The sequence below is a fragment of the Equus caballus genome, chromosome 25 (assembly GCF_041296265.1).
Source record: "Equus caballus isolate H_3958 breed thoroughbred chromosome 25, TB-T2T, whole genome shotgun sequence".
Taxonomy (NCBI): Eukaryota; Metazoa; Chordata; class Mammalia; order Perissodactyla; family Equidae; genus Equus; species Equus caballus.
The window spans coordinates 36,056,415-36,083,582 of NC_091708.1; the positions used below are offsets into that span (position 1 = coordinate 36,056,415).

General features: G+C 39.0%; 1 protein-coding gene across 26 annotated transcripts in view; it reads right to left on the reverse strand.

The window, feature by feature from the left end:
- Positions 1–27,168, reverse strand: part of DENND1A (DENN domain containing 1A) — a 514,434-nt gene that overhangs the window by 275,225 nt on the left and 212,041 nt on the right. For 2 of the 26 annotated variants that reach the window (XM_070251754.1, XM_070251760.1), the window contains one exon: positions 19,158–19,363. The exons of 22 other annotated variants lie outside the window; for them this stretch is intronic. The gene's annotated coding sequence lies outside the window, so the exon portion shown is untranslated. Of the gene's footprint in view, positions 1–608; positions 947–19,157; positions 19,364–27,168 lie in introns of those variants that run through there. 2 more of the 26 variants (XM_070251761.1, XM_070251756.1) reach the window with 2 other exon arrangements.

Below are 27,168 nucleotides of genomic sequence, written 5' to 3' on the forward strand. Positions count from 1 at the left end.
ATTCAAGAGGGATTAGGGAGGAGATAAGTTTCTCCCTTCCTATTCTGTTAAATAAACCTCGGCAGAGTTAAAAGCCATTATAGTTGGAACAATAAATCCCCTCAGAAGAAAACTCTTGCCCAGATTAGAGGACTCTTAGTAAACAAATTCAACCAAGGATTACAAAGATTTTTTTTCCTGAAAGAAAAAATACCACTAGTTAAATCCAGCAATTGAAAGTCCGGAAAGTGAGGGGAAAAAATGCAAGAGGAGAAAATATTTTCTTGTAAGGAAACCATGGCCTCAAGTAAATGAGCGACGAGCTAAAGTCACTTTAGGAATACTTCACGAAGTGAGCTGGGGCAGGCTGGATTCTGATTATTTAGGACTGTGGTATATACACAGAAGCAGTTTTGGCCACTAGGTTCAAGTGACCAACATAGCAGGGCCCGGAACCTCGAGCCTCTGCGTCCTCCCCTTCTGTGAGGATGCAGGAAGGTGACATGATAGGACCACCTGGCCCCTAGCAGACAGCACCCAGGTTCTCACACTCAGCCTCAATCTCACCAAATCGATTCTTTTTGGCTACGCTAAGCAAAACCCTCAGCCAGAGGAGGTTCTGTAGTTACCCTGGAAATCAGCCATTTCGTTCTCCCTTCGGCCTGACCAGACACAACTGTTCCCCACATGTTGTCCCCTGTGCACTGACAGATGAATATCTAGTGATGGCAGTGTTAAGGTCTTGAAACCAAAACCCAGCTGTCTTCTTCTTCAAAGGATCCCTCGTTTCCCCTGTTGCGAGGCCAGGGTTCACAGCTGAACTTTATCCAGTGGCGTTTCCTGTACTGCTTCATTAGTGCTGGCACAACAGCTTCGCGCTGCCTGCGAGGTTGCAGGTGAGGATATGGAGACCCTCCACTCCATTTTGTGCTTGTCTGTCATCATGGAGTAAACACTGCTTCCCCATCTAGAGACAGGAAACAAACGCTCCATTACCCAGCTCCTCCCTGGACATCTGAAGGAGTTCCCAACATGGCTGAGCCTGCTGCACCTTTATACAACTTTATACAACTGCTCACATCCTCAATGGCAGAGCATCACTGTGTAGTGGGCTCAGTCTAAGGCTCGGGCCAAAAAGACAAATAACAAAGGGTCCCTTCATTCAAGAAGGTCATGGTCCTGGTGGGAAAGAGAGATCTATACAACAAAGAGCAATAGTTTGGGTGGGGGGAGCTAGAACTCTTTCCCAAGTGTTTTATATAGCTTAGACTTTTGGAACAATCTATAGATGGAGCATTATCATGACCCAATCAGCAGAGCCTTGGTGGGGAAAAGCCAAAATGGGACAAGTTGGTTTCCAGGCACTGGTCTTGAACCAAGTTTCTCTCATCAAATTGTGGCTAAAGTAATTTGTCCCCAACTCTGCCCTCACGCCCTGGCCTGACAGTCAAATAGAGAGGTTTTTGTTTTGTGTGAGGCAATACAAAGTCTTAAACTTGCAAAGTGCTCACACAGCATCCAAGTATTCCTACACTCAGCCTCACTGACACGGTCTTCACAGGGCCTTGTAAGATGTGCAGGGCATATAGTCAAATGACCCACAGTCAGTCACCTTAAAAAGCCCTTAAATTGCCCCCAATATATAGAAGACATGATTTATGTAAACATGAAGTAGTTGGCCTGAGTTTGGGGGACATATTGAATGAAAACTATGTTTAAATCTATCACCTTGGTGAGCTGCTAATCCTCCAGCTGAGCTCAGGAATAGAGGCCAATTGAGGACACTTTTCTAATCTCACTCCACTGATTGGACTGTCAGGATAATCATTCCACTATTGTGTGTGTGTGTGTGTGTGTACACATATGTATGAGCGATCTTGTTCAAGTATGTGTATGATGAGATTCCACTCCAGTGTCATAAGTATTAACGTAGAAAACCATTATAGATTTTAAAAAGCTCTCCCACTTCTCTTACTAATAGTTCAGTTCGAAGCCGTGGGATGAGCCCAAGCAAGGTAGATGTGTATGTGTGTGATAGGGCACAATGGTGACAGAGGCTGACTAAGTCAAGGAAGGTAGCCAACTGGAAGAATAGTTGAGTAGGATGTCAGAGCTCAAGAATGGAGAGGAGGACATCTTCCTGTAGGGGAAACATGGCCCAGGGTGTTGGAGCCCGAGATGGGTGAGGAGGGTTCCCTGGTAAAGAAAAGTCAGGCCTCCAGCAGATAAGGAGGGAGCCCACACAGGAGGTAGCCCGGCATGGAGTGTCAGAACTCAAAACAGGTAAGGAGGGTATTTAAGTAGGGGTAAGGCCAGGCACCAGGTAAAGAAAGCATCTATGTTAGGAGAAAGAGGTTGAGTAGACTGGTGTTGGAACCTAAGAGGAGTAAAAAGAGCATCTGGAAGGCAGTCCGGTGTGGGAGGTCAGAGTCCAAGGGAGCAGCAGGGCTTGGCCAGAGTCCACGAAGTTGAGATGGATATCTTTGGTAGGAGATGGTGGCAGGGGCAGCCCTGCCTAAGACGTCAGGGTCCAAATGCGGTGAGGAAGACAGCCACAGAGGAAGGGGGCTATAGCACAAGGAGACTAGTAACATACTGGGGAACAGATAAAGACTGATGAAGCAAGTAAATATATAAAGGGAACCAAGCTTATTGCTATCAGAGAAGACAGTTACAAATATGGATAGGGAGAAAATAAGAATGAACCCTATGGTGTCAAATTGGAATTTGATGTAACTGTGTGAAATCATGGAGATAGATAAAAGTAATAAAAATACAAATGTATGTATGTACATACCTATGGGTATATATTATACATACATTATATAGATATTCTCCAGCTCCAGCCCCTGAGGGGGCCCAGAAGCAGAGACACCCCAATTATAATGGGCACACTTAGTGCCCAGATCTTGGTTTCTAAGTGCCCTTCTCCACTAAAAGGAACCAGGGCTCCCTGAAGAAATGTCTGATTCCAGGGCTGGGGCTGGGAAATACCTTGTTGTGCTAGAAAAGAGGGCATTGCTCATCATATGACCAGGACATATCAACAAGACACAATTGTCAGTGTGGAGGGGCTCCTGCTGACAAAATCTGTGACAATTTGTGCCTCACAACAATAATGATAGAAAGACATTACATAATAATAAATAAAATAGGAAATCATGAGTCTATCCTGATACAAATAAATGAAGTGAACGTTTGATGAGGAGAGGATGAAGATATTCATAATAAACTTTTTAATTACAAAGAGAAAAATAATGGAGAAGCCTGGGAGACACACTGTTTATGAAGTAATGAGACAAATTGAAATGGTGTGCCAATTAGTAGAATGCAATGAAAAGAACACAGAACATTTCTATCATATTCCTGTCACAGAAGTAGAACCTAGTCCTGAGGAAACATCAAATAAACCCAAACTGAGGGACTTTCTACAAATTAATAGCCTAAATGTCAAGTTCATAAAAGTCTAGGAAACACTGAGGAGCTGTTCCAGAATAAGAAGACTAAAAAGACACGACAACTAAATGCAACAGGTGATTCTGACCTACATCATGTATATACACATATACACAAACATGAATGGGAGGGTCCAAGTATTATATGGTGCTATTGTATCAAAATTAATACTAATTATCTGATTTTGATGATTGTAATGTAGTTATGTAAACGAATTTTTTTTAATACACACTAATGTATTTAGGGGTTACTGGGTATTATTTTGGCAACATTTCCCAAATGGGGCATTTGTATTATAGTCAGGATTTTTCTGTATGTTTGTTATTCTTTCAAATTAAAATAAAATGGAGAGTAGAGAATCTAAAGGGTCTCTTCTTCCATAAAAATTAGCATAAGTAGACCAACTAGAGTATATAGAATAACAACATGAGTTGAGAAAACAAAATAAAACTTTTAAAACCGTGACTATGGGGAAGGGCATCAAATGGAGAGAACAGCTGGTTACAACTGTGGAAGTCAATACTCATCACACAGAGAAGGCTGAGCTTCAGCTAAGTCTTGAAAGAGGTTGTTCTCAGTATACAGGGGGAAGGTTGGAAGGGATCGGGATAAAGAGTATCACAGGTAGGAAAAAACTCATGAGCAATGGCTTGCAGGCACAAACCACGGGGCCTGATTTCAGAACTGTGTGCAGCTGGAAAAGCCAGAGACCAGGGTATCAGGCTCAAAGGCAAAAGATGAGATGGGGGGCAGAAGGGCCAGACCCTAGAGGGCCTCTCACACGTCAGACCGATGGGCCTCCTCTTTATTCCATAATCAGTGGGGAACTAACGGGACAGTTAAAAAGGAGTAACATTCTAAGGATGAGTACTTAGAACCAGGTAGAAAGTGATTATTTTCCCCTCAGGGTAGCCCAGTGGATTTCAGTCTTACCAAAACCAGTGTCCACTCTACTATCCTAAAAAGAAAATCCTAGAAAATATCATCTAGTTATATACACCATTTGTAAAAGATCACTATAATGCTCTGGCTCAATATAAAAAGGAAATAAAACAAAAAGTACTTTGTACTAAACTTGGACCATTTAAACACTCAGACACCATTATATTAGAAGATGTAACGAAGCAGTACCTCCCTGAGGGGGACCCGTGGCGGAGCTGCTTCTACTCATGTCTGGAATAATGAGTTTAAGGCTGAGAAGGGGGACACAGAATATGGTCTTTCCATTTTTCTTGGTGATTTCCACTGCCTGAAGAGCTCTTAAAATTCCGTCTTGGGTACTCTCAGAGAGGTATCCTTTCTTTTCTTACTTCCTGTCAGCAGATTTTGCCAAGAATCATCAGATGACAAAGCATCCCTTGGTTAAAGCTATCTGGCATTCAGTATTTAAAGCTTTCATATTAAAAACTAAAAAGCCCCCCAAATTTACAAAGGCAGAGCAGCATGGCATACGCTGGAGAGAACAAAGACGTGAGTCCAATAACCCTGGGTGAATCTCAGTTCTGATACTTACTACTTGTGACACCTGAGGAAAGCAATCACCTCTCAAAGACTGTTTCCTCTTCTATAAAAAGATATATACCAAATAACTAATGTAACTGATGTAGACAGAGATACCCAATCTGGCACCTGGAATACTCTTCCTGTCCCTCTCTGCCCAACCCTCTGGCCAATCTCTGCTTTGGGAAGCTCTCTTTGATTCCTGGTGTCTGGGTCAGAGGCTCCTCCAGGTCTCTGTGTAGGAATTCCTCATGCCCCACAGTCACAAAAGTGGATAGGAAAGCACAAGCTGTTATATGACAAAAATATGCACCAATGATGTGACCGCTTAAACCAGTAAGTCCCCACTCAGCCCTTCTGGTTTGACCTAGTATCTACCTCTGTTTCTCTGTCAGTGTCTCGGTTGGTCAAACATCCACAGTAAAATGCAAGTAAAACTAGAACCTCTGCAAAGGATGTAGGATTTCATGAAGCCCTGGTTAGAGATGCTGGACACCTGTTTAGAATTGAGGCAGAGTGAACCACAAATGAAGACCTGGCAGCATCAGACCAAGTAACAAGGGAGAAAGAGAAAAATCAAGAAAAGCAAGGATGGTGGCAAAACAGTCACATCAAAAGAAAATGAATTCAACATCAAAGGATTAAGAGAGGCCTTGGGGAAACTGATCAAGTCCTCAAATACTTTGGGAAAAATGGCTCCTTTTATGATAATGCTGTAAAAGTGAAACAAGAAGTGTTATGTCAGAAAAATTATAACCCTCCCCCTAAAAAACCACTTGGCTCAAGGGGCCAGCCACTATGGTGGCATAGTGGTTAAGGTTCACACTCCCCACTTCGGCAGCCCAGGGGTTTGCCGGTTCGGATCCTAGGCATGGACACACACACTGCTTGTCAAGCCAAGCTGTGGCAGGTGTCCCACATACAAACTAGAGGAAGATGGGCACAGATATTAGCTCAGGGCCAATCTTCCTCAGCAAAAAGAGGAGGACTGATGGTGGATGTTAGCTTAGGGCTAATCTTCCTCAAAAAACAAAACAAAATGAAAAATCCCCAAAACTGCTCAAGAAGACTCTAATGTGTCAGTGCATCAAGCCCCATAACTCCTACAGAGTCTGCTTCAAACTCTTCCTTCTTCTCTCATCTGCAACCCATCCTCTTGCTCTTCAGAAGATACTCTTCTCCCAAACTTACTGAAGGAAAAAGCTCTAACATGAGCTTTCCTCTCTTCTACTCCTATACTTCTCATGCCTTCTCCTCTCTCTCCTAATGGGAGGTGGGAAATATGGAAGACTCTAGCTCCCAATCACACTGGCTTCTATAAGACATATCTTCTCCCCCATCATGCTCAGCTGACAAGCATACCCACCTCTGAGCGCAATCAAAACCACCCAGGTGTGCTGGTCTACAATTCTCAAACTACAGCCTTAGCACCAAGGTGTACACATTCCTCCCCATGAGCAAAGCACACTACATCCTCCTGAGCTAACCACATTAAGCTTCAATGAACATTTTCTGGAATTTAAAGTTAAGGTGACATTTACAGTCCAAACATCACACATTTCCAGATCATTCATTTTTCAAATATTGCAGTCAGTCATCCATCAAACCACATATTCCCCCACATTTATTAAGCTCCATCCAATAAATGCCTGGCACTCTGCAAGGTGCATGGGGAATGATACTCAGGTCGCAGCATTTGGGGCAGATAATAGCAGCACTGGGTTAGTGCTATGATAGAGGTTCATAACAGGAACAAGGAAGTTCTGGAAAGCCTTCCCACAGGAAATGACACTTTGCTGATCAACTCTACACAGACTGCAAAGTCAGGAGACCTACCTGGGTCTGAGTATCAGTTCTGTCACTAGCTGTGGCCCGAGCCATGCTTCTCCTCCCCAGTGTGTGAAATGGAGACATACTACCTACCCTCACGTGGCTGTTGTGATGGTGACACATATGTGAATGCACCTACCACTGTGCCTAGAACAGAGTGAGTAACATTTTTCCCTGATAAAATCGTACTCTTATTGCTAGTAAGATCAAAAGTCAGAGAAACCTAAATAAGAGAAAAAACAGCCCCTCTTTGGGAGATCAGAGCCAGTCTTGCTCAGTCTGAGCATTTGGCTTTGCTCACAGCTGCTAATCTCAAATGTAAATTTATTATGGTATCCAGTTAAGCTCAAGAATCTCTGATTTATATCCATAATTAACATCCCATTGTGATACCTATTACATCCATGCAGGAAAATATATTGTATGTACTGAATGAGTAGAAATATTAATTTGCATTAGGAAAAAACACAGAAAGCTCCCATAAAACATCTGTGCCTACGTAAATCTACCCAAACACACACTTGGATCTGATTTTGGAAACAAGGCTCTTTTCTCTCTTGATGGGTATTCAATAATTGTTGCTTTTAGAGAGCGGATTTGTCGCCTTCTTTTCTATGACAGTATTACTGTGATTGAGGGAGATTGCTCAGGAGGAAAGCACAGAGGCACTTTTCTGTTATCACCGGTGAAGTGTTGGTAACAGAAGATCTTTAGAGTAATGACACCCGCACTGACAATTCCGTGTAATTCTCAGATATTTTCCATTGAGCCCAGAGAGGGTGAGCACATAGGCCTTTCATCATTTTCCTAAGAGAGTTTATGATGCTGTCCATTCCTGTATTTACACACCTGCAAGTTTTTTTCCTCATTCAGAGCATCTTATTTTATGGCTTAAATTACTACTGTAATATAATATAATGTGTTAGTGAGTTTCTAACCAAGGCCCACCTTATGGAAGCTTTCATAGACTAAAAGAGAAATACATTGTCTCTACTGAAAAAAAAAAAAAAAACACAACAAAGGGAAGAAATGACTACACAAGAAGTCCTGTCCTACTTTCAGTAATAAACAACAAAATTAATCATCCCAATGAGATGCCATTTAATATCATTCTCATTTTAGAGCTAGGAAGTGGCAGCTAACAGGGAAAGGGTGGAAAAACATTTATCAGGTGTTAGGTGCTTTGAAATATTATTCTTTACAACAACTCTATGAGATGAATTATTATCCAGATGAGAAAACCGAGTCTCAGAAAAGTGAAATGACTTACCTAGGACAACACAGCTACTGAAAGCACAGCTCAGACACAAGTATGATTTCATACAACACAATGTTAGTTGTACAACACGATCAAGTATAATGATCAATCCTGAGATTAGGATTTAAAAATCTCACCTTGTGGTTCTCACTGTAATTCCCTGATAAAATGAAAGCTTGCCTCCAAAACCCCCCTCAGCTCTAAGTGTTCTGAGCAATTCAGTGTTGGCTGCCTCCCAACAATGCAGCGTGTTTTCTTACTTTGCCAGCTCCAGGGACACTAGTCATGTGTCAGCTCTTTATTGCTTTAGGAATTAGTGTACAAGTTATATTCAGAAACTCAAATATAAATAGCTTGATTTACAATGTTTTAATCAAACCTGGCAGAATAGGTATCCTAAGTTTCCAGTGCTCCATGTTGAGACCTGATGTCTCTGCTACCTTCGATGCGTATTTTTAAGAACTTATCTAGAAAAACCCTGGCCTGTGTCATAGATTCTTAAACAGACTGTGTTGCCTTTTTTAATTTAAAGTATAAAGCTTTAAATGTATGCTTATGGTGACAATTAAGGAAATGCTAGATTAGACAGGGCATCAGTTTTCCACGAATAGCACTCATTTAAGTTCATTTCTACCCCAGATCTCCGCTTGAATGTTAGATCATTCAATCGCAAATCTCTCTATAAAAGTGTCTGGCTGTCTCTTAAACCCATTTACGCTCTATGCTTCAAGGCCTTTTCCTGGCAACTTTTTCCATATGCTTAACTTCTTTCAGGAAAGCAGTTCTGTCTCAATTCACAGAACAGCACACCAATCAACACAAGCAGGCAGGCAGGTAAAGAAAGGAAGAAGGAGAGACAGGCACACAGAGAGAAAGTAGGATATGAATGTAGCTGGTCCAATAAAAGTAATGTTTTAGAAGGCAAAGAGTTTTGGCCAAAAGAAAACTAACCTAGCACCTAGCCCCAAGCAATCAGACAGCCCTGCACTTGAATTTATAACCCAAACACCCAGTACCATATGCAACCTGAGAACACAACTGGTAGCACTACTGGGGATTTATGACTTATGACTTGTTCATATTTAATTTGTAACCAAACACTTCCCCTTCCTCTTAGCTACCTTAGAACTCTTGATTAACTCTTGTTTTCACAGGTCAGAGGTTAAATAAAGGAAGGGAAGCATACTGGGGTGAGATTGCCCAGAGCACCACTTCCAAGAGTGACCTGTGCGAGGAACATTAAAATAAGTGATAAGCCTAGAGATTGTTCCAGACAGCTGATGTTCAAAGCCTCCCTTGGGGATGAAGTAGGACCTTACAACTAAGAGAGCTGGCAAGAAAGACAGACAGGAAACTGCTCTCAAGTTACCTTTCATGACAGAGCAACTCTCTCACCAAGAGGTTTCTCCAAAATGTCTTTGGAAACGAGACTGAGGGTTCTGAGGGAAGGTAAACAGGAATTTGTGCAAGCCAAGCAGCCCTTCTCCTTGCTTCATTCTGCCACAGGCATCTGTCTTGCCCGCCAGACCCTTCTACTCCAAAGAAAACCTCCACTGTTACCTCATTTTGTACCAGACCTGGGCCAGACTGAGGGAAGCAAATTTCTTTGTATAAAATTAATCACACAGAGATGCAGCCAACCTGCTGAACAGGGTATAATCTGTCCAACTGCAGGATCCACCTAGTTCCAAGTACCTTTACTGCTGGGCTGCTCCTGATGTACCAAACAGATAAAAATAATAATAGTAGTGGCCACCATTTATTCTGGAATTACCAAGTGCCAGGAGCCTTATATGCATTTGCTTATTTACTCCTCATACTAATTGTATTAAATGGGTACCATCATATCCCCAGATAACAAATAAGGAAATTGAAGCACAGAAAGGGTAAATAACTGGCCTACAGTCACACAGCCACAAAGTAGATCAGGGTAGAATGCAGATTTGTGCGACTTACTATACCAGTAGGTACTTTTCTGAAAGAAATTTCTCTCAGGGAATGGTATCAGTGAAGTGCACGTTAGACAGCACATATGCTTTACATTCGATTAGATGTTTTCTAATTGTCAAAGTGGGACAATCATCAAGCTCATTTGTTTTATAGATTGCATGCATGCATGCGTGCATGCATTCGTTTCATTTATTCATTGCCTAATGTAAGCCAGGCACTGGGTAGAGGCTTGAATAAGGCGTAGCTTCCACTAAAGTAGGTCCCTGGTTTAGATTTGTATGTGAAACCATTATGGCATTAGGAATGATCTGATAGAGGCATCAACAAAACTTGGAAAATGTGAGAAGTAATGGCTGGGCCACCCTGCATGGAGGTGAGGCGTGCCTTCCTTCTGCACCATAACCACATAACAGACACAGCATGCAACAGGCAGTTTCCTCCAGTGAGCCCTTCAACAACATGGAGAAACCCAATCTGGAGCAACCCGAGGAGATGGGAATCCACCACAGGGTAATCAGAGGTGAAACATAAAATGCCATCACTCTGTTATACCCTGATAAAAAAATCCTACCCCTCAGCCACTCCTTATTTTTTAAATAATCTTTGTGCTTATAGTTTATTGCTTTATTATAAACCAAGGGACACAGTCTGTAATGTTACAAAAGCCTAAAATTGGTGTTATTAAGCTCCCTCAAAATATGGTAGCTCAGAAGAAGGTGAAGTGTTTGGTTAAACAAGTCGTAAGTCATAAATCCTCAGTAGTACTACCAGTTGTGTGTTCCCTCAAAATAAACCCTAAAAACTAATCTTTAGAGAAAGGAGGCTCAACCAGCAAACCTTCTGGCAGAAATAGGTTTCTCTGATATAAATTCTTTGATTTTTTTTTTTTTTGAGGAAGATTAGCCCTGAGCTAACTGCTGCCAATCCTCCTCTTTTTGCTGAGGAAGACTGGCCCTGAGCTAACATCCGTGCCCATCTTCCTCTACTTTATATGTGGGACCCCTACCATAGCATGGCTTGCCAAGCAGTGCCATGTCCACACCCAGGATCCGAACCAGTGAACTCCGGGCCGCCGAGAAATGGAACATGTGAACTTAACCGCGTGCCACCGGGCCAGCCTCTCTGATATAAATTCTTAAACTCACATATATGAGAGAGCAGGAAAGTTGTGTTCAACAAGCACATAACTACTGAAAGCAGAATATTAAAAAGAAGGTCAGAAAATGTATGTGTGAATTATTTTTACTATATTTTCACCAGTATTAAATGCTGTGGCTTAATTTTTTGGTAATATATTTTAAACGGTAGTTTTTTATTATGTATAATAGCAAAACATATACACATGCAGCTAAACATATGATAAGAGAATGGTTAAATAAATTATGGTAAATCCAGGCAATAGAAAATTAAGATATTTTCAATGACATAGGAAAATGCCCATGAAATAATATAGACTGAAAAGAAGGAATATTCACAACTACGTATCATATGCAATCAAATACACCCATAGAAAGACTAGAAAAAAAGATAAAAAATTAATAGTGGTTATCTCCAGGTTATGGGATTGTAGATAACTTTTTGTTTCCTTCTACATTCTTTTCTACATTTTCTATGGCTTATATATTGAGCATGCAGTGCCTTAAAAATTAGAAAAAAGTTGTTTTGTCTTTTAAGTACCCTGTGTTATTCATAACTGCAAATACTTGGGAAAAAGCTAAATGTACAATAGTTCACGATAAATTATGAACCATCAAAATGATGGAATATTATATATTAGAATCACACTATAGAAAAATATTTTAACACAGAAAAATATTTATAATATATTTAGATATAAAAGCATGCTGTACAATACATACAAATCAGTTTTCATTTTTGTGTTTTCCTATATTGTTCAAACTTTCTACAATAAATATGTATTACTTTTATTAACTTTTAAATAAAAAAACAGCCACATGTGTGATTCCTCCCAGCCCACCAACTTCCCAGTCATCTTGCTTGGTGGTACGGAGGAGGATTGGTCAGGCAGAGCAGAACCAAAAGCCTACCTTCTTGTTTCTTTAAATGTGCTTAATAACAGTGATGACCCAGTTCCCAAACAGGCTCTCTGGATGAAATGGAAGTTTGCGCTCTTTAACAAACTGGTCACGCCAGAGTCTCATGCTTTTTCCACTGCACTATGCTTATCATGGATCTCAGGTCCAGGGCAGGAGTGGTTGACTAGTAATGTTTTCAGTGACTTTCCTTAATGTGGGAGCAGTCAGCCTCAATAAACCCTGGTGGGCCTCAGAAAGTGAGACACACTCACTTATCCAAGGCCACCCTAAGTTGAGAAGGAAAGAAACAAGGGTCAGAATCTATTTTCCCCAGTTAGATTTTGAGGCCAAATCTTCAAGGCTGGATCATTCATAAATATTTAGTAAGCATCAATATATGTCAGTCCTGTATGAGACAGCCAGGACAAATATATGAACAAGACATAGTGCTGTCTCCTCGAGAAACCTAAGTCTCACAGGGGAAGAGAGACATGTGAACGGTCAACCACAATGCAATGAGAGGATGCTGTGATACACCTGGGCACCCAAAGCTGTGGGAACACTGAAGAAGAGCATCTCAACTAGACAGGTGTATCAACTAAACGAGGAAGAGAAGTTAGATGAAAGAAAAGTGCACTTCTAATATTCCAGAGGCACAGAGACAATGAACTGTAAATGGCTTGAGGTGGCTGAATCCCACGTAAGGGCGGGACAAAAGGCTTCTCTGTGTGACTTTTTAGGGGGGAGGGTGGGGATGGGGCTCGAGAGCAGATTCCTGGCAGTAGTAGATGATGAGACTAGAGAAATCCAGAGACCAGCTTGTGAGGAGTTTTATGTGCAAGACCAGGGAGTTTAGCTCTTTTCCTGAAAGCAAAGAAGAGTTTTAAACAGAGGAGGGATTTGATCAGACTTTTCGTTTTAGAAGATCGTATTAACAACAGAGTGGAAGATGAATTGGAAGGGGGAGTCTGGAAGCAGACAAACTCAAAGGTTTTAAGATCCATGTAGCTGGTATACGTCCTCAAGGAAGAAGGAGGTTCTAAAAGTGAACACTTCTGTCAGTGCTCTTTTAATTATTTAAATAAATTATTGAATGCAATTAAAAAAAGGATTTGGCTCTAGCAGAAGAGCCAAAAAGTGAGCTCCTGTCAGGCAAAGGTTGGCCCGAAGAGTGAGCCTCCTTCAGAAGCTGCAGGTGTGGTTCCCCTGCCTACTAGCAGCCTCCCCCTGAGCTGTCTCTTCATCCTTCCAAGCCCACTTTCCTTTGCAAAAGGCCAAAACCTCCTATTTTCCTAACAAGGCCATGATACGGAACAAATTAAGCAATTTAATACAAATTTAGTGACAATAGTTTAACGCAAATAATACAAAGCGCCCATCACAGTTCACAGACCATACCAGGCACTCAAAAATAGGTAGCTTCTGTTCTGCTAGGCAGGAGAGGTCTACTTCCTCTCTCAGGAGAAGGAGTGGTTCTAAGCAATATTTTGGATTATTTTAAAGGCCTTTAAAATGCTGAGTGCCACAAGCAAATGTATATTCTTTACAATTACTTTTAAGGTTATATTGTGTGCCAGGATCAACAGATTTTATTAGTATTTATCCACTTGACACAAGATAAAGATTTCATTTCAAAGACAGAATGAAAGCAAAGGAGGAAAAGATAGGGAGTATAAACACTTCATCAGTAATTTTTCAATCATTCCTCAATGATTGAACTTAAGATAACACTGCAAGTAATTCCTCATGCTTCCCTGACTGAAGAAATATCATATATTGTTCTTAACTAATTAAATAAGACTTAACCCTAGAAGATTTAGTATACTATAGTGATATAAAAGATAGCAACAGTAATAAGACTCTAAGAGTTATCACTAAACAAACATATGGATGTTAACATTTTTACCTTTCACAAACGTTTGAACTTCACTTTTATGGGTCTAAAATAGAGGAGCTTCAGCTAAAGACCAGTTCTCGACACTGAGCCATTCAGGGGATGGAAATGAAAATATCTAATACCTCAGGTGTGGTAATACCTCAAGCATTGGACCAAGCAGTTCAAGGGACATCATCTTTACTCCTCATCTCTACCCTCCACCTCAGCTACATGACATGGGTATCTTCAGCTATAACTAACAAAGAAGAAACAAAGGCTCAAAGACGTGCAGTGACTTGCTCAAGATCGCCAAGCTAGTAAGGTGGTAGTCAGGATTTGAAGTAAGGTCTTTGGGTTCCAAAGCTCACAGTCCTTTTACTTTTTTATAAATCAAGTTTGAATTATACTTTACATACAATAAAACCTGCCCATTCTATATGTGCATTTAGAGAAATTTTGTTCACGATATACAACTGTGTAAACACCAACACAATCAATATATACAAGATTTCCAGGATCCCAAAATGCTCCCTTGTACCCCATCCAAGTCAATCTTCTTCACCCCTCATGGGGTGTCTATTAATGTATCATAGTTCTTACCACACTATATTGAGATCATCTGTTTACCACCTACCTTTTTCAAAACTAACTTCTTTTTAACAATTAAAATTCACTATTATGGATGTACAGTTCTACGAGTTTTGACAGACACATACAGTGGTATAACAGCCACAGACAAGACACAGAATACTTCCATCACACACCACTCAAATTTGCTTCTGCTGCTCCTTTGTAGTCAACCCTTCCCCTACCTCCAGAATCTGACCTATTTCCTATTCCTATAATTTTGCCTTTTTCAGAAGTCATATAAATGAAATAAGACAATATTATCATGATCTAGCATGGCTTCTATCATGACTTTTTATGCCACACTGTATATTTGAGTCTCTTTCCCACTGCTGACCAATGAAGGACAAGTTTAAATAGTAACATATTTCCCGTGGGCGTTCCCATGTATCACGCTCCATGGCACTAGCTGTTGCTCTATCCCAAGCGAGTGGATATTACAGGAATACTTTCAGTCCACCTAATGTATTAAAACAATATATCATTCACAAACTTCATTAGCTATGTTATTTAACACTAACAAATTACTTGAGACACATCTCACCTGTGAATGAAATAAACAAGTCTGTCTACACAGGGGTTGTAGTGTATTATACCTCTGTATCATACCATGTTTTCTCCTAACTAAGAAACCATGCCCAACCCAGAAATCTGACCATAAACTATGGGTACGGCCAAGGATTTGTTCCATGACCAGAAAAAACAGAACCCAAGCTCTCTTCCTCTTGGCCCAACCAGGTGAAGCAAAAGAGGGCTAAGAGGAGCCAGCTGCTCTAAACTATTCGACCCTCTCATTTTATAGCAGACGGAACAGAAGTCCAGAGAGTGGAAGGGACTTACCCAGAGTCACCCATTTGCAGAGCCAAAAAGACATCTCAACAAGTCCGGAAGTAGTTATCTCTGTCCCTACTGAATGGCCAATGCCCCACTATTACTCACTCTTCTCTTTTTCTGCTATGCCTCCTACCAAGTAGGACGCAAAAGAATATGGTTTCTCTTGTCCAAGAGAATGTATAGTAGAGTAGTTGCTGTCTTCAGTATCCAGAATTGTCCTGAAAGATCAAAATTTCAACTGGATTCCACAGGGAATTCCCATAGTCCCTTACTAACCAGGATTTGAAATGATGTCTGTTTAGCGCCAAACCTGATGATCCTTCTCTCTAGTACATATTTTGGTATCTATTCTGACACCCATTTGGCTTTAGTATTCTATAGCTCATTTGGTCATCAAACATTTATTGACTGTAAGGCCCTTTTTGTCCTGGGGCTCACAGGTTAATCAGACACAATTTCTCTTTTCAAGAGCTCAGTGTTTAGAGGGGGAATCAGATGTGTAAATCAACAAGTGTAATTATTGAGATAAGTGCTATAAGAGAAGTGTGCACAGGCACCAATTATCTCTCCCACATCAGCATGTGCACACACATGTGGCAGATGACCAACCCCATCAGATGTGACAGAATTTATTCAAGCCCTAACAGAGGTTGCTAATAATTCTAAAATTAAATAGAAATGGTCACATTAGAAGATCCTTTATTTTATAGAAGGACATTTGAATAAAGACTACTGGAGCTCAGAATCCAATAGAGATCCCCAAAAAGGGCTACTTGATTTTTAGGAACAATTTTGCTCTTTTTCCTTTTTCTGTTAGTACAAAAAAAATGGCATTTTTGTCTGGGTCCAGAATGTAAAATCAGGAAATAAAATGGTAAGTCTTACAACTGTGAACTTCAATCAGCTCATTACAAACCAAAGAGACATATTTGAATGCATGTTGCTACATTCATTTACCTATTCTGCCAAGCCATTCAATTACACGATTTCAGATTTTGTATAAAAAAATACAGCCATGTTTCTTTGAAAAGCTGGTATTTGGAGAAAAGTGATTAGAACAGCATGCTATGATACGTTAATACAGTGGTTTCATTTAATGGACAATGGCAGCTTCTGAAATGCTCCCTGTATTTTAAATTATTGCACTTAGAATTCATGACTACAACGTGTCTCAACTTTTTCTTTGCTGCTGTACAATACACTGCTGCCACTGTGAATGCAAACAAAATACATTATCAGAAGAGTTTTATTAGCATTTGTAATCTTAATAAAAGTCATTTTTAAAGGTGGGGGGTGGGTACAGTGGGTTGCTCAAATCATGTGAACACTGAGAAGGATAAAGCATCATAATTGAGGAAAGAGGGAGAAAAAGCTAAAGCAGGAAAAAAATCTTAAACCCAAATTTAACATCCCCTTGGAGAGACAGGGCACAAAAGAGGAGATAGAGTTTATTCTAACCAGAAGCAGCTGTTGCTGTTCGAATTAGGAAGCATTCCTAATGAATCAGCAGTTCTTATAATAAATATATTCCCCTTTGAAATGTGAGGATTCTGCTATGAGATTTTCTTTTGATATATTTTTTACATGAACTCATTAGACAGAGAAGAGGCAGGGATCGAGCATGTTCCTTTCTAAATTACGATGGCTATCTTACCATATCACGTCCTCTCAAGATTAGCGAGGTGGGGCACAGGAAAACAAGAAATAAAAAACACACAGCTAAAAAGGTTTCTACTCACCACCACCCTTTGTGACTCACTCCAAACAAACTTTGTAAGATGCTATGTAACAGCCATGTCTTACCAAAAACCTGCTACTATGCTAATTTAACCAGTACCGGTTCAGTTTAGAATGGAAATCAGAGCTACACGACAATGAAAGAGGCATGCCTTCTGCATTAAGAGGACTCCCCAAATTCCAACATGGTGAAGAGCTGCTTGCAGAGTATATCCTCTTCCCCAGATATCCCTCTTGCCATTTTAAGAAGAGTAACGAAAAAATTATGCATATTTATTTCATCTCCACCTAGGTTCCAAATTCCTGTTATTTTCTTGCATTTAAAAACATGCATTTTTAAATTTTATCTTTTATTGAGGTAACATTGGTTTATAACATTACATAAATTTAAGTCATTTTTAACAGAGGTTTCTCTAAGCAAAAATCACTGTGTCCCTATCAATACAGACAGAAAATTTAAAGGTACATCTTCCTGCCAGCACAGGTGAGAGCAACTGGACTGGCATTATTCTGCCCACCAGCTTTCTCCAACTTTTCATCAGTCTTCCTCCTCCTCTGCCTCTTCTATGGTGGGTTTACAGGATTCTGGGACCTCAGTACAAAAACCAGAAACCTCAGAAGTTATAGAAGTGACAAAAGTGTAACAGAGAGACTATTAGAGCTGCCTCAGCTTTGTTCCCCTAACCCCAACAGAACTGAAGCCTTAAACTTGAAAATGAAAGGCCATTCTAACCATACACACAATCTTTAAGCTGCTTAAAAACAACTCTTTTCACAAACTTAGACATGACCTCCTATCTCAGGTCACTTGTGCTCTCAACAACAGGTAAAGAGAATGCAAAAGATAGGTAGACCTGCAAAGAATAGAAGTGAGGGACCCAGAAGATTTGACCCTGTTACTACCATATCATACAGGAGAGGCAGAACTGAGTAACTCCTCAGAGGGAAGAAAACACGCATCACGTGCGTGGGAGTGGTGGATTACCCTGCTTCTACAAAATCAGAGTCCTAAAAAGGATCCAGCCAGAGAACAAACTGAGGAGTCTTGAGAAGAGATCCCTTTGCTTAAAGATCAGTGTGTGTTTATTCTACACTCTGAGTAATTAGAAAAGTGAGGCTCAAAAAGCCTCAGGAAATATGTCTGAGACCACTTGAAAAATGTTAGGGCTATATTTAAGCCCGGTCTCTCTGGTTCCAAAGCCACAACACCATGCTGCCTCTCTAGTGACTTCTAAATCACCAAGAGAGAAGATTCTGCTCACTCGGCAACACCACCTCTCTCCGATGGAGAACACAAGGCAGAGAGGGGTTAAGTGACTTGACCAACATTACATAATTCCTTTTTAAAGTGGGACTTAATGTCCTAGGGGACAGACTACTAAAATTATTTCTCTTTGTTTTCCAAAATGAGTAACCACTGAATAGTTAGTTCCACAGAATTCCCTTAGACTCACTCCCCTGCAGATCTGCATTCCTACAGAAATGCCTACCCTGGCCCGGTGCTTATTTCGTCCAGGCCTTTGTCAACCAAAAGAACAGCTCTGTAGTTTCTGCACTGCTTGGCCCTGTGTGCTATGTTAGACAACTACACTGGCTTTGAAAATACTTCATTAGATGAATATATGAAGGACTGGCAGAGGAAAAGAAGTTCAGATGTCCAACATGCAGACGATGATTTACACACAAAGATATCCACCTCAGAGCTGCTTATGACAGCAAAAAAACGCAAAGAGCCTAAAAATTGGCAGTACATTTTTCTTAGGAACTGGAATAAAAGACATTTGATTACAAATCCAAGCTTCACACACTAGAGATAGGCAAGTTACTTAACCCTTGGTTTCCTTCTCTTTAAAATGGAACTAACTACCTGAAAGAGTTGTCATAAGGATTCAACAGTATAATTCATGTAACATGCTTAGCATATTTTCCAGGTGGAAAGTAATCAAATGGCAGCTATTATTACTATTATTGTTAACTCCAACAGTAAAGAATCATTAGATTAAGTATGGACTACTTTTGTGATTTAGTATTATGTGGTTATTAATGTCCTTCAGAGAGAAAATTTTAAACTTACAAAAATATATAAAAGGATATCAATTGGGGCTGGCCCCGTGGCCTTGTGGTTAAGTTCGGCACATTCCACTTCAGCAGCCGGATTCAGATCTTGGGCACATGTTCGGATCTCAGGCACATACTTTCACCACTCATCAGACAAGCTGTAGTGGTGACCCACATATACACACACAGGAAGATCGGCAGAGATGTTAGCTCAGGGATAATCTTCCTCAAGAAAAAAAAAAGAGGAAGATTGGCAACAGATGTTAGCTCAGGCAATCTCCAGCAAAAACAAAGGATATCAAGTAAGTAAAAAAGGTATATGATCGAAAATACTTTAAAATATGTACATATGTATTATAGGTATATTACATATATTGTTAGCAAAGGACTAAAAGGAAATATACCACAGTTTCTACTTTGGGATGGTGGAATTAAAGATAATTATTTTCTTCTTCTGTATTGAAAAGTAAATATTCATTCAAAAGTTGGTTTCATGTTTTTCCCTGTGGATACCCAACTGTTCCATCAACATTTTTTTTAATAGACCATCCTTTCCCCTCTGAATCACCCTGGCACCTTTGTCAAAAAATCAATTGATTCTCTTTTCCATTCCACTGATCTATACTTCTATCCTTGTGCCAATACCACAATGTCTTGACTACTGTATCTTCATGATAAGCCTTGAAATCAGGTAACATGGTTCCTCCAACTTTATTCTTCTTTTTCAAACTTATTTTGGCTAAGTCCTTTGCCATATAAATTTCCATACAAATTTTAGAATCAGCTTGTCCAATTCTATTTTAAAAGCCTAGTGGTAGTGCATTGACTCTAGAGATCAATTTGGGGAGGACTGACATGTGCATCAATAATGGTCTTCCACAGATACAGAATCAATAGGATGGAGATATATATAAAGATTTATTTTAAGGAACTGGTTCAAGCAAGTCAAAATCTACCAGGCAGATTAGGAGGCTGGAAACTCAGGCAGGATTTCTGTTACAGTCTTGACATAGAATTCCTTCTTCTTTAGGAAATTTCAGTTTTTGCTCTTAAGGCCTTCAACTGATTGGACGAAGCCCACCTACATTATGGAGGGTTATCGCCTTTATTTAAAGCCAACTAATTATAAATACTAATCAAAGCATCATCTAGCTTAGTGTTTGGGCAAACAACTGGGCACCACAGCCTAGCCAAGTTGACACATAAAATTAACCATCACAACATCTTGACAACATTGAGTCCTTGAGTTCATGAGCATGGTTTACCTCTTCATTTATTTAGATCTTCTTTTAACATATCTCAGCAATGTTTTATACCTTTTGGGGTCCAGGTCATGCAAATATCTTGCTCAATTTACCCCCAGGTATTTCATGTTTTGATGCTATTATAAAAGCATTGTTTTATTAATCGTAATTTATAATTTTTAATACCAATTTCCCTAACTCATATCACATACAAAATTAACAAAAATGGATCAAAGACCTAAATGTAAGAGATAAATTTATAAATTGTCTAGAAGAAAAGATACGAAAAAAATCTCGTGCTCTTGGGTTATCCAAAAATTTCACAGGACACAAAAAGCACGAACCATAAAAGAAAAAATCAATAAACTGAACTTTGAAATTAAAACCTTAGGATATGTGAAAGATGCTGTTAAGCAAATGAAAAGGCAAGCTACAGACTGGGAGAAATATCTGCAAAGCAATATCTAACAAAAGACTTATAGCCAGAATATATAAAGAACTCTCACAATTTAATAACAATAAGACAAAGAACTCAATTAAAAAATGGTCAATAGATTTGAATAGACACATCACCAAAGAAGATGCACAATATCTTCTAGTAAATAAGCACATAAAAAGACTTTCAACATTATAAGTCATCCGGGAAATGAAAATTAAAACAACAATGAGATACTACCATAATTCAACAGAATGACTAAAATGAAAAAGACTGACAATATGAACAGTTGGTGAGGAAGAGGAGCAATTAGAACTCTCATATTGTTGAAAAACAATTTTACAGTTTCCTATAAAGTTATTATAAGACCCAGAAATCATATGTGTATACAAAAACTCAAACATAAATGTTTATATCAGTTTTATTTACAGTAACCAAAACCTGGAAACAACCCAAATGGCCATCAACAAGAATATTACTCAGCAGTAAAAAGGAACAAACTACTCATATGTAACATCATGGATGAATTGCAAAATGTTATGCCAAGCAAAAGAAGCTAGGCATAAAAGAATACATAATGTATGATTCCATTTATGTGAAATCCTAGGAAAGACAAAGCTAACCTATAGTCAAGGAAAACAGACCCGTGGTGGCCAAATGCCAGGGTTGCTGGGGGTGACTAAAAAGGGAAACAAGGAACTTTTGAGAGTAAAGAAAGTTGTATATCTTGACTACAGCAGTAGTTACACATCTGTACACATTTGTCAAAGTTGCAAAATTGTACACTTAAAACTGGTGAATTTGTGTGTGTGTTTACATTTCTTTAGATTTTTCCATTTCGTCATATGGAAAATTACATATTTTGAAAACCCCTCCCAATTGATACAATTAAAATGCTGGATGATATATTTATACACAGAGACACACACACACATACATATACACACAATCTTTAACTATATTGCTAATCTGTAAAAATGTAAACACTCCAGAGAACAAAAAATGAAATAGACGGCTGGCCCGGGGTTCACTGGTTCAGATCCCGGGTGTGGACATGGCACCGCTTGGCACGCCATGCTGTGGTAGGCATACCACACATAAAGCAGATGAAGATGGGCACAGATGTTAGCTCAGGGCCAGTCTTCCTCAGCAAAAAGAGGAGGATTGGCAGCAGATGTTAGCTCAGGGCTAATCTTCCTCAAAAAAAAAAGAAAAGAAACAGAAACTGGAACTCAGAAAGGAAAATTAGCAACAAAGTTGGCTTTTATCCTGAAGCTCTTTGCCAAACTATGGACACTTTGAGGTCCTAAATGATGGCAATACAAAGCAGAAGTGAAAGGAGAAAAGCCTAGAAACCTCGGAAGAATACTGCAACCTAAAGCTTAGGTGCCTGAGGGCTACATCTTTAATAGGGATAAAAAAAATCTGAACAAGTTCTGCCAGCAGAGAATTTTCCATTCTTGGTGCTCTTGCAGGGTGGAAGCAAACATCTCCACTGACAATTTCTAACTACATGTATCCTCTCACAGGGATTTGCAATCCAAATTCATCTACAAGGTCTAATAAAATGGCAAACAGATAATTTATAGAGCAGCATAATTATCAGTACTCCTAGGTGATAACCAGAAGCATAACTGAAATAGAGATCTACTGGAGAGGGACTCAAATTTAACAAAGGCCTCAAAAAATTCCTACAAATGCAGCTTTATGGACAACTAAAATAATCAGATACAGAATATAAAAAACAGTGCTTAATATGTTTAAAAACTAAAGAAAAGATTGGAAGTGAGTAGAAAACAAGACTATGAACAGCCAAAAATCTATAAAAGATCTATAAAAGAATCAAATGGAACTTCACAAAATGAAAAGATTAGACACAAGTAAAGGAAGAATTAGTGAAATGAAAAACAAATCCAGATACATTATCCATAATATGGTCTAAATAGACAAAAAGTAAAAGTATGAAAGGGAAGATAAGCAACATGAATAAGAAAGTGAAAAGTCTAACACATTCTAATCAGATTTCCAGAAGGATACAATAAGGAGAATGGAGAAGAGTCAATAGATAAAAGAAATAGTGGCTGAGAACATTCCAGCATTGTTGATTCAGAAATTCCAAGCAAGATAAATAAAAAGAAATCCATAACAGAGACAAAGCATTGTGAAATTGCAGAACTCTAAATGATAAACATCTAGAGAGAATAGGTTTAAGAGCAACAATTAGACACATTCATTTGTGGCAAGCAAATTAAACAAACAAGTAAAAGCAAATTAGAAACACAAAAGAACCTCCTAAACTCATAAAGAAATCTAAATAAGACCTATCTTACTTGAGAAATGTTAAAATATTCCCTTTAAAGTCAGGAAAAACAAAAGGATATTTACTATCTTTGATTCTACTCAACATTGTATTGGAGATACTGGGCAGCACAATGGGACAAGAAAAGGAAATAAAAGACATAAAAAATAGAAAGACAAAAAAGACAAAATAGTCATTTATAAGTTACATAATTTTCTATCTGAAATCCAAAAGAAAGTATAATAAATTACTATAATTAATTAGGTAGCTGGGCAAAAGATCAATATTAAAAAAAATCAATTCTAAACAACAGAACAAAAAAAATGTAATTAAACATATATACCATTTACAAAAGTCATAAAAAGAGTAAGTTCTTAGGGAAAAAATGATCCAAAGATGTGCAGGACCATTACGGAAGAAATTTTAAAATGTTATTAAAGAAATTAAAATAAGGCCTAAATAGGGGCTGGCCCCGTGGCCGAGTGGTTAAGTTCGCGCGCTGCACTGCAGGCGGCCCAGTGTTTCGTTGGTTCGAATCCTGGATGCGGACATGGCACTGCTCATCAGACCACGCTGAGGCAGCGTCCCACATACCACAACTAGAAGAACCCACAACTAAGAATATACAACTATGTACCGGGGGCTTTGGGGAGAAAAAGGAAAAAATAAAATCTTTAAAAAAAAAAAAAAGGCCTAAATAAACTGACATCATGTTCAAGAATTGGGTAGGAAGACACATGAACATAAAGATTTCAATACACACTAGACTTGCCTATACATTCAATGAAAGTCCAATTAAATCTCAACGGGGTTTTTTATGAAAATTGATCATATGAGTCTAAAATTCACCTGGAAGGGTAGAGGACCAAGAAAAGCAGGATATTTTGGAAGAAAAAAAGAAGACAAGGAAACTTTCCCAACAGATATTAAGACTATAGTAATCAACACAGCAAGATACTGGCACAGGGATAGACAAATTAATAGAGCAGAATTAAAAGCCAGAAATAAGACCATGCATATAGGAAAACTTGATACATGACAGGGTTGGCACTGCAAATCCCTGGGGGAATGACTGGATATTCAAAACATATTACAGGGGTGATGGGATATCCAAATGGGAAAACAAAAATGAAAGTGGATCCCAGTTGTACAGTATCCATAAAAAGCAAGTCCGGGTGAATTAAAGATTTAAATGCGAAAGGCAGAAACTTCAAAATTCTAGAAGAAAAACAACCCTGATAATAATTCTGAACAAAGACATTATAAAAATACATATAACCTAATATCTCTCATGAACACAGACACAAAAGTTCTAAACCATACATTAGCCAACCTAGCCCAGTAATATATAAAAAGGATAAAACATCATTATCAAGTGGATCGGTAGAACATTAAAAAATCAATCAATTCTAACTTACCATTTTAAAAGAATAAAGGAGAAAAACAGATGCTCATAGCAATAGATAGATATGGAATAAACAACAAAATTCAACACCTATTCATGATTTTAAAAAAAACCAATAAACTAGGAATAGAAGGAAATTTCCTCACTTTAAGGGCATCTCTAAAAAAATTCCACAGCTCACATTGTACTTTATGGTAAAACACTGTTCCCCCTAAGACTGAGAACAAAATAAGACACTCACTTTCACCACTTCTGTTCAACATTCCACATGGCATTAGAGGTCCTAGTCAGTGCAGTCAGGAAGGAAATAGAAATGAAAGGAGTAAAAATCCAAAAGGAATAAGTAAAACTGTCTCTATGTGCAGATGATATGATTGTTTACATTACCTAGAGAATCTATAAAAAACCAATAACTGAAATTAGCAAGGTCACAGGATACAGGGTCAATATACAAAACAATCAATTGTACACATAAAGCAAACAATTGGCAAATACAATAAAATAAACAAATAATTCTAATTATAGCATTGCAAAAAAATAAAATAAAACACCTAAGAGTAACAAAAGACATGTAAGATCTTTAAACTGAAAAGTAAAAAACACTAGTGAGAAATTAAAGACCTAAATAAATGAAGAGATATACCATGTTCAAGGATTAAAAGATTCAATATTAGGATATTTTTCTCTAAATTGATTTACCGATTCAACATAATTCCAATCAAAATCCCACCAGATGTTTCTGTAGAAACTGAGAAACTGATTCTAAAATATACATGGAAATGCAAAGGATTTAGAATATCTAAAGCAATTCAGAAAAAGAACACAACAGTTGGAGCATATATAATACCAATCTTCAATATTCACTCTAAAGCTACAGCAATCAAGACAGTATAGCATAAGGATAAACAAATGTAACAGTGGCACAGAATGGACTCACACCTATACAATCACTACAAAGGCACAAGAGCAATCCAATAGGGAAAAGAACGTCTTTATAACAAATAATGCTGAAATGACTGGACAACCACATGGGGAAAAAATGAACACTGACCTCCCTACCTCATACCATGTACAAAATTAATTTGATATAGACCACAGACTGAAATGCAAAAGTTAAAATTATAAAGTTTGTAGATGAAAACATAAGAGAACATATGTTCTAGATGAGAACTTGAAAACATAAATGCATGACTCGGGGGTGAGCAAAAGTTTCTTAGAGCAGAGAAAGCATTAACTGTAAAAGGAAAATACTGATAAACTTCACCAACATAAAAAACTTTCGCTCATCAAAAGATACTATTAAGGAGGCCGGCCCGGTGGTGCAGCGGTTAAGTGCGTACATTCCGCTTCAGCAGCCCAGGGTTCGCAGGTTCGGATCCTGGGTGTGGACCTATGCACCACTCGTCAAGCCATGCTGTGGCAGGCGTCCCACATAAAACAGGAAGATGGGCATGGATGTTAGCTCAGGGCTAATCCTCCTCAAAGAAAAAAAAAAAAAAAAGACACTATTGAGAAAATGAGGGGCCAGCCCTGTGGCGCAGCAGTTAAGTTCGCACGTTCTGCTTCTCGGTGGCCCCGGGTTCACCGGTTTGGATCCCGGGTGCGGACATGGCACCGCTTGGAACACCATGCTGTGGTAGGCGTCCCACATATAAAGTAGAGGAAGATGGGTATGGATGTTAGCTCAGGGCCAGGCTTCCTCAGCAAAAAAGAGGAGGACTGGCAGCAGTTAGCTCAGGGTTAATCTTCCTCAAAAAAAAAAAAAGAAAAGAACATGAACAGGCAAACTCTAGACTGGGAGAAAATATTTGCAAAATATATATATCTGACAAAGGACCAGTATTAAAATATATAAAGAATTCCTACAACTCAATAAAAAAATCAAAGATTTAACAATTTTCTTCATGTGCCAACAAACATATTAAAAAATGCTCATCACTCACCAGGGAAATGCAAATTAAAACCACAATGAGATATACCCACCAGAATGGCTAAAAATAGAAAGATTGACAACACGAAATATTGGTGAGGATGTAGAACAACTGGAACTCTCATACATTGCTGGTGGGAGTACCAAACAGTACAACCACTTTGGGAAAAGGTTTGGCAATTTCTTAAATATAAAATCTTAAAAAAAAACAAAGGAGGGCCAGCCCTGTGACTGAGTGGTTAAGTTCTCGCGCTCTGCTTCGGCGGCCCAGGGTTTCACTGGTTTGGATCCTGGGCGTGGACATGGCACCACCCGTCAGGCCACACTGAGGCGGCATCTCACATGCCACAAGTAGAAGGACCCACAACTAAAATATACAACTATGTACTGGGGGGCTTTGGGGAGAAAAAGGAAAAATAAAATCTTAAAAAACACTAAACATACAACTATCCTATGATCCAACACTTTTACTCATGTATTTACCTAAGAGAATAAAAATATGTGGTCTTAGAAAGACTTGTACAAGAATGTTTGTAGCAGCTTTGTTCAAGATAGCCCAAAACTGGAACTGCCCAGTTGCCCATCAACATGAGAAAGGAAAACCAAACTGCAATATAATCGTACAAGAGATGAATATTCAGCAATAAAAGCAAAGAACTATTCCTAAACCAACAACATGCGTAAATCTCAAAAACATTACACTGAGTGAAAGA